We start from the raw sequence: 9,100 nt of genomic DNA, 5'->3' as shown, positions 1-9,100 counted from the left end.
AGAATTGCAGGACGGGTCATCGCAATGAACTAAATCCACCAGCATTCAGGGAAGTTAAGATGATAATTTTAGTGCAGGCCCGTGTATGCAAAGTATTCCTTGCCAGTAGTGGCCGGCTCAAGCCACCAAGGCTGCACACATAACCTGAGCATTCTGGACTGTAATTCTTCATTAGCTTGAGGTCTTCTGTAGTACCAACATAACTGCTTCAGTGAGGGACACCTGAAGCAGGTGGCTCCGATTGGTTATTGGTGAAATGGAGCAGGACATTTCCAAACGTGAGTTGGTGTTTTCACACTACAGTATGTTTACAGCAGGTGCATGGGTGTATTGTAGTGACATGAACCTGTTACCTGTAGGGGTCCTATAGAGTAGGTAGAGGGTGGTGTTTATTTCCAGGCAAATCGCCCCTTGTGCTGTGAGAGCTTCTGTTAGCTAAATCTTTATAACGACACCAGTTAGTCAGTGAGTTTCCTGAAGAGCAAGTGAAGTGAGATTGAAGACCGCTTATCCAGGTAATGGTGTAGATAGTGAATGGTCCCAGCAGCAGAGCATTGAAGAAGAATAGACCGAGCCTTCAGCTGAATGTCCATCACTGACCTGTCGAGGCTACACCATCCTCACACTTCACCTGAGATCACAAGTGTGGCTTTATAATCTCGATTCTATCCAATAGACTAGCTCTCCAATATCAAAGGATGTTAACGTGTCAGCTATCTGAGGAGTCTGATAGTAAACTAGTTGTCCCAATTTATTAAGATGAAATTACTCATCCCAACTGGAAATTGATAATCAAACTGGATTCTGATGAATTACTGTGCTGTAGTCGAATGGCTTTGCTCTCTGGATTTAATTAAGTGCTGCTTATGTAATTAATAAACAATTCCTCAGTTGTGTGGTTTCTTGTGCAAGAGTAAATCCAGTCAGTCAGTGTATCGTAATGAAGGGGTGGCAGTGGAAATACTCAATTAATCTAAGCCAGTTAATGTGGGACAGTTTGGCAAACCAAATAACCATCGTTCTTTTCCCCCCCCCACCCCCCCCCCCCAGGCACTGCCTGTAGTGGGGGACGGGGGTGAAAGTTGATTAGGATCTGTCTATCCTTGATTAATATTCTGATCAAGCTACCAATCCCTTTGTTGTCTGCTTCCCCCTACATATTGCTGTTTCAAGTGCCTGGATAGCTTGTCAAGGTGCTGTGTTGTAAACAGTATGCCCCTTAAATGCAACTAATGATCACCTGGAGTAAGAAAGCACAGCAAACTATCTCTGTCCTTCAATAGTACCACTCAGCAGGACCCCAGCCAGCAGGAATTCTTCCAGTATTGTTACTGGGCCAATCATAGTAACTCTGGATTGCAGGGCCCAGGCTGGCTACTCTGACGATTGGTTGACCTACTGACCGATCAAAGGCTCTCCAGGTATAACGCTCACAGCAGGAGTGTGATGGAACACTCGCCTGGGTTGATAAAGCTGCAGCTAAAAACCATTATCCAGTTCCACACCATCCAGCACAGGTCGGTTTGCTTCACAGCCACTGGGTTTAATCTTCAGCCCTCCCTTACCAATGCACTGTGGCTGCAGTATCCATGGCCCATACAATGCATTGCAGCAACTCGCCAATGTTACTTCAACAGCACTTCCCTCCACTGCTACCTCCATCGTTGGAAAGGACAAGAGCAGCAACGGTGTGGGAACATCATCACCTCCGTGTTCCACGCCATGTCACACACCACCCCGCCTAAACTATATAGAACAGTTCCTTCATTGTCCCTGGGTCAAAGTATTGGAATTCTCTGCTGAGCTTCAATACGGCAGCACCATCACCACAAGGACTGCAGTGGGTCAAGGAGAAGACCCATCACCACCACCGTCTCAGGGCAACGAGGGATGGACAATAAATGTAACTGCTTCATCAATCAATGCTGAGACCACAGCAATCTCCAGAGAAGGGCAGGATACACTGGAGCAGGCACTATCTGGGCCGTACTACACTGAGCCACTCCACAGGTACCGATCGCTAAGAAGGACATATGGTTCCAGATAGATTTGTAAAAACTCAAATGATCTAACAGCAGCTGACATCCGCCCCATTCATATGAACATAAGAAATAAGAGCAGGAGTAGGCCACACAGCCCCTCGAGCCTGCTCCGCCATTCAATAAGATCACAGCTGATCATCGACCTCAACTCCACTTTCCCGCCCGATCTCCATATCCCTTGCTTCCCCATGAGTCCAAAATCTGAATACACTCAAAGACTCAGCATGTACAGCCCTCTGGGGCAGAGAATTCCAAAGATTCACAACCCTCTGAGTGAAGAAATTCCTCCTCATCTCAGTTTAAAATGGCCTACCTCTTATCCTGAGACTATGCCCACTAGTTCTAGACACTCCAGCCAGGGGAACCAACCTCTCAGCATTTACCCTGTCCATCCCTGTCAGAATCTTGTATGTTTCAATGAGATCACCTCTCATTCTTCTAAACTCCAGAGAGTATCGGCCCATTCTACACAATCTCTCCTCATAGGACAGCCCTCTCATCCCAGGAATCAATCTAGTGAAACGTTGTTGCCTCCAAGGCAAGTATATCCTTCCTTAGATAAGGAGACCAAACCTGTGCACAGTACTCCAGGTGTGGTCTCACCAATGCCCTGTACAATTGTAGCAATACCTCCTTAATCTTATACTCCAATCCCCTTGAAATAAAGGCCAACATGCCATTTGCCTTCCTTATTGCTTGCTGTACCTGCATGCCAGCTTTCTGTGTTTCTTGCACGAGGATATTCAAATCTCTCTGAGCACCAACATTTGAAAGTTTCTCACCATTTAAAAACATATTCAGTTTCTCTATTCTTCCTACCAAAGTGAATAACCTCACATTTCCCTACATTATACTTCATCTGCCGCCTTACTACCCAGTCACTCAGTCTACCTATATCCCTTTGCAGACTCTTTGTGTTCTCCTCACAGCTTACTGTCCCACATAGCTTGGTATCATCAGCAAACTTGGATACATTACACTCGGTCCCTTCATCTAGGTCATTAATATATATTGTAAATAGCTGAGGCCCCAACGCTGATCCTTGCGGCACCCCACTAGTTACAGCCTGCCAACCTGAAAAAGTTCAGTTTATTCCTCACACACAGGATATAATTGAGAAACTATGGGGCACCAAATGAATCTAAACCTTATAAAAGGTTACTGGGAGTTGCCACCATGGCCAAGGGCTCAGTCCTGCTCTGCGTTTATAACATTGTTGCTGTACAAGTTTAATATTATTACTAAATCCTCGTCCATCAGCTCAGTAGCGACAATGGGGCTGAATTTATTGACACCAATGTTGTGGGTTCTAAATTAGACTGACCACTCCACTCACCTGTATCCCTTTCTGTGATAAGTCACTCCTGACATTGTCTATCCAGCACCTCCTTGGTCTTCCTTGGTCTTCCTCGGCTTCTTGTTCCAGGTGCCTCTGTGTGCAACATTCTGATTTTTGCATCCCGGAAACTCCCGTTATTCCTCTCCAACTATTCATCTCTGCTCCTGGTGTCTTTTGCTCATCAACTTTTCTCATGTTCCAGCTCTCTGATCTGAATAATAATATGGGGATAATATTGCTTCATAAACTCTCGTCTTTGTTTCACCAAAATATCTTCAGCCTTCCGTATCCCACTACGTCTGCCAAAAGCTGCTGATCCAAGTCCAATCCTTCTTTGTTGTCTTCTTCACAACAACAAAGCCAACAACTTGTATTTATATAGCACCTTTAATGTAGTAAATCGTCCCAGAGCGCCTCACAGGAGTGTTAGCAAACAAGATTTGCCACCCAGCCACATATTGGGGCAGATGGCCAAAGGCTTGGTGAAAGAGGTAGATTTAAGGAGCGTCTTAAAGGAGGGGCGAGGTAGAGAGGCGGAGAGGTTTAGGAAGGGAATTCCAGAGCTTAGGGCCCAGACAGCTGAAAGCACGGCCAGCAGTGGTGGAAGGATTAAAATCGGGGATGTGCCATGGTCAGAATTAAAGGAACGCAGTTCTCTATCCAAGTCAGTAGCTTGCCCCCAATCCCCTGTGCCATAACTTTACACGGTAATCTCTTATGCGGGACAAATATCCTTGCGGGGAGGTTTGCTAGCACTGTCGGGGGGGGTTTAAACTAACTTGGCAGGGGGATGGGATACAGAGGGGAGCTGAAATAGGGGGTGATGTGCTGCCAATTATAGAGAAAAAAACAAGTCAGCTTGGTAGACAGGGCAAATATATAAGGGCAAGGCTGGATGGCATCCATTTTAATGCAAGGAGTCTTGCAAATAAGGTGGATGAACTGAAGGTGTTGATAAACACATGGGAGTATGATATTGTTGCTATCACGGAGACATGGTTGAGGGAGGGGCAAGACTGGCAGCTCAATATTCCGGGGTACAGAATCTTCAGGCGAGACAGAGGGGGAGGTATAAGAGGAGGGGGTGTCGCAATATTAATTAAGGAGTCAATTACTGCAGTAAGGAGGGATGATATATTAGCAGGGTCCTCTAATGAGGCCATATGGGTGGAGCTTAAAAACAAAAAGGGGGCAAGCACTTTGCTGGGAGTGTACTATAGGCCTCCAAACAGTCAGGGGGAAATAGAGGAACAGATATGTAGGCAAATCTCAGAGAAATGTGCAAATAATAGGGTAATAATAATGGGGGATTTCAACTTCCCCAATATTAACTGGGATAGTCAAAGTGTGAAAGGCTCAGAGGGTGTAGAATTCTTAAAGTGCATCCAGGAGAGCTTTTTGAGCCAGCATGTAGAAAGTCCTACAAGAGAGGGGGCGGTACTGGACCTAATTCTAGGGAATGTGGCCGGCCAATTGGAAAAAGTGCTAGTAGGTGAGCACTTTGGTGATAGTGACCATAATATGGTAAGATTTAAGGTGGTCATGGAAAAGGACAGGGATGGGCCGGAAATAAAGGTTCTAAATTGGGGGAAGGCCGATTTTAATAGGATAAGGCAGGATCTGGCCAAAATGGACTGGGATCAGCTACTTGTAGGAAAATCCGCATCGGAGCAATGGGAGGCTTTCAGAAGGGAGATTGAGATCATACAAGGGCAACATGTTCCCATAAATGTCAAGAGTGGTTCCAAAAACCACAGGGAACCGTGGATGTCAGGGGATATACGGGAATGGATTAGGAAAAAAAGGAGGGCTTTTGGTAGATACAAAAGGCTAAAGACGGAGGAAGCCCTAGAGGAGTACAAAAAGTGCAGGGGGATACTTAAAAAAGAAATTAGGAGATCAAGGAGGGGCCATGAAATAACACTGGCGAGCAAAATAAAGGAAAATCCGAAGATGTTTTATAAGTATATTAAGGGTAAAAGGATAACTAGGGAAAAAATAGGGCCCATTAGGGACAAAAGTGGCAATCTGTGTGTGGAGCCGGAAGATGTAGGAGGGGTTCTAAATGAATTTTTTGCATCTGTTTTCACTATGGAGAAGGACGATGTAGACATAGAAATAGGGCGGGGGGACTGTGATATGCTCGAACATATTAACATCGAGAGGGAGGAGGTATTGGCGGTTTTAGCTGGCCTAAAAATGGATAAATCCCCAGGCCCGGATGAAATGTACCCCAGGCTGCTGTGTGAGGCAAAGGAGGAGATTGCGGGGGCTCTAACACATATATTCAGGACCTCTCTGGCCACAGGGGATGTGCCAGAGGACTGGAGAACCGCTAATGTAGTACCATTATTCAAGAAGGGTAGTAGGGAAAAACCGGGGAACTACAGGCCAGTGAGCCTAACATCAGTGGTAGGAAAATTACTGGAAAAAATCCTGAGGGACAAAATTTGTCTCCACTTGGAGAGGCAAGGATTAATCAGGGATAGTCAACATGGCTTTGTCAAGGGAAGATCATGTCTGACTAATTTGATTGAATTTTTTGAGGGGGTGACTAGGTGTGTGGATGAGGGTAACGCAGTGGATGTAGTATACATGGATTTCAGTAAGGCCTTCGATAAAGTCCCGCACAGGAGACTGGTCAAGAAGGTAAGAGCCCATGGAATCCAGGGTGCCTTGGCACATTGGATACAAAACTGGCTTAGTGGCAGAAGGCAGAGGGTGATGGTCGAAGGTTGTTTTTGTGACTGGAAACCTGTGGCCAGTGGGGTACCACAGGGATCGGTGCTGGGTCCCTTGCTGTTTGTGGTCTACATTAATGACTTGGATATGAATGTAAAGGGTATGATCAGTAAATTCGCGGATGATACTAAAATTGGTAGGGTGGTAAATAGCGAGGAGGGTAGCCTCAGTCTGCAGAACGATATAGATGGGTTGGTCAGATGGGCGGAACAGTGGCAAATGGAATTTAACCCGGAAAAGTGCGAGGTGATGCACTTTGGGGGGTCTAACAAGGCAAGGGAATACACAATGAAGGGAAAGACCCTAGGCAAGACGGAGGGTCAGAGGGATCTGGGTGTGCAGGTACACAGATCCCTGAAGGCGGCGGAACAGGTGGATAAGGTGGTAAAAAAGGCATATGGGATACTTGCCTTCATTAGCCGAGGCATAGAATATAAGAGCAAGGAGGTTATGATGGAACTGTATAAAACACTGGTTAGGCCACAGCTGGAATACTGTGTGCAGTTCTGGTCGCCACACTACAGGAAAGATGTGATCGCGTTAGAGAGGGTGCAGAGGAGGTTCACCAGGATGTTACCAGGGCTGGAACGCTTCAGCTATGAAGAGAGACTGGGCAGATTGGGTTTGTTTTCCTTGGAGCAGAGGAGGCTGAGGGGGGACATGATTGAGGTGTACAAAATTGTGAGGGGCATAGATAGGATGGATGCTGAGGAGCTTTTCCCCTTAGTAGAGGGGTCAATAACTAGGGGGCATAGATTCAAGGTAAAGGGCGGGAGGTTTAGAGGGGATTTGAGAAAGAACTTTTTCACCCAGAGGGTGGTTGGAGTCTGGAACTCACTGCCTGAAAGGGTTGTGGAGGCAGAAACCCTCACAACATTTAAGAAGCATTTGGATGAGCATTTGAAATGCCATAGCATACAAGGCTACGGGCCAAATGCTGGAATATGGGATTAGATTAGACAGGGCTTGATGGCCGGCATGGACACGATGGGCCGAAGGGCCTCTATCCGTGCTGTATTACTCTATGACTCTATGACTTTATCAAAAGCCTTCTGAAAGTCCAAATACACCACATCCACTGGTTCTCCCTTATCTATTTTACCAGTAATATCCTCAAAAAATTCCAGTAGATTAGGCAAGCACGATTTACCTTTTGTAAATCCATGTTGACTTTGTCCGATCCTGTCACTGTTTTCCACGTGCTCTGCTATTACATCTTTTATAATGGACTCTAGCATTTTCCCCACTTCCGATGTCAGGCTTACCGGTCTATAATTCCCTGTTTTCTCTCTACCAACTTTTTTGAACCGTGGGGTAATATTAGCTACCCTCCAATCCATGGGAACTGTGCCAGAGTCTATTGAATATTGGAAGATGACCAGCAATGCATCTACTATTTCTAGGGCCACTTCCTTAAGTACCCTAGGATGTAGATTATCAGGCCCTGGGGATTTATCGGCCTTCAATCCCATCAATTTCCCTATCACCATTTCCCTACAAATACTGATTTCTTTCAGTTCCTCACTCTCATTAGACCCTATGTTCCCCGACAACTCTGGGAGGTTATTTGTGTCCTCCTTTGTGAAGACAGACCAAAGTATGTATTTAATTGGTCTGCCATTTCTTTGTTCCCCATTATAAATTCCCCTGATTCTGCCTGCAAGGGACCTATGCTTGACTTCACCAATCTTTTTCTCTTCACATATCTATAGAAGCTGTTCCTGTCAGCTTTTATGTTCCAAGCAAGCTTACTCTCATACTCTATTTCCCCCCTCTTAATTAATCCCTTTGTCCTCTTTTGTTGAATCCTAAACTGCTCCCAATCCTCAGGTTTACTGCTTTTTCTGGCCAATTTATATGTCCTCTCCTTGGATCTTATGCTATCCCTAATTTCCCTTGTTAGCCACGGTTGAGTCACCTTTTTTGTTTTATTTTTATGCCAAACAGGGATGAACAAATTCTGTAGTTCATCCATGTGATCTTTAAATGTTTGCCATTGCCTATCCACTGTCAACCCTTTGAGTAACATTCCCCAATCGATCCTACCCAACTCACGCCTCATACCATCGTAGTTTCCTTTGTTTAATTTCAGGACCCTAGTCTCTGAGTCAAATTCTTCACTCTCCATCTTAATAAAGAATTCAATCATATTATGATCGCTCCGCCCTAAGGGGCCTCGCACAAAAAGATTGCTAATAAATCCTTTCTCATTACTTAATACCCAGCCTAAGATGGCCTGACCTCTAATTGGTTCCTCGCCATATTGGTCCAGGAAACCATCCCGTATACACTCCAGGAATTCCTCCTCCACAGTATTGTTACTAATTTGGTTAGCCCAATCTATATGTAGATTATAGTCACCCATGATAACTGCTGTGCCCTTATTGCACATGTCTCTATTTTACCATTTGTTGCCATCCCCAACCTCCGCATTACTGTTTGGGGGTCTGTATACATCTCCTAGTAACGTTTTCTATCCCTTGGTATTCCTCAGCTCTACCCATACAGATTCTACATCATCAGAGCTAATATCCTTCCTTACAATTGTGTTAATCTCCTCTTTAACCAGAAATGCTACCCTACCTCCTTTTCCTTTTTGCCTATCTTTCCTGAATATTGAATACTCCTGGATGTTGAGTTCCCAGCCTTGGTCAGCCTGGAGCCATGTTTCTGTAATCCCAATCATAACATATCTGTTTACATCTATTTGCACAACTAATTCATCCACCTTATTATGAATGCTCCTCGCATTAAGACACAAAGCCTTCAGGCTTGTTTTTTTAACACTCTTAGACATTTTAGAATTATTATTTACTCTGGCCATGTTAGATTTAAACCCTTGATTATTCTGACTGCCACTTTTGCTTTTCTCCTTCCTGTCTTTTGCTTCTATCCTTGTATCCCTTTCTTCTGTCTCCCTGCACAGGTTCCCAACCCCCTGCCATTTTAGCGTAAACCCTCCCCCACAGCACTAGCA

This window comes from Somniosus microcephalus, chromosome 5 (assembly GCF_052327205.1).
Source record: "Somniosus microcephalus isolate GS21.2 chromosome 5, FLI_Smic_1.0, whole genome shotgun sequence".
Taxonomy (NCBI): Eukaryota; Metazoa; Chordata; class Chondrichthyes; order Squaliformes; family Somniosidae; genus Somniosus; species Somniosus microcephalus.
This window is presented reverse-complemented; position numbering follows the sequence as displayed.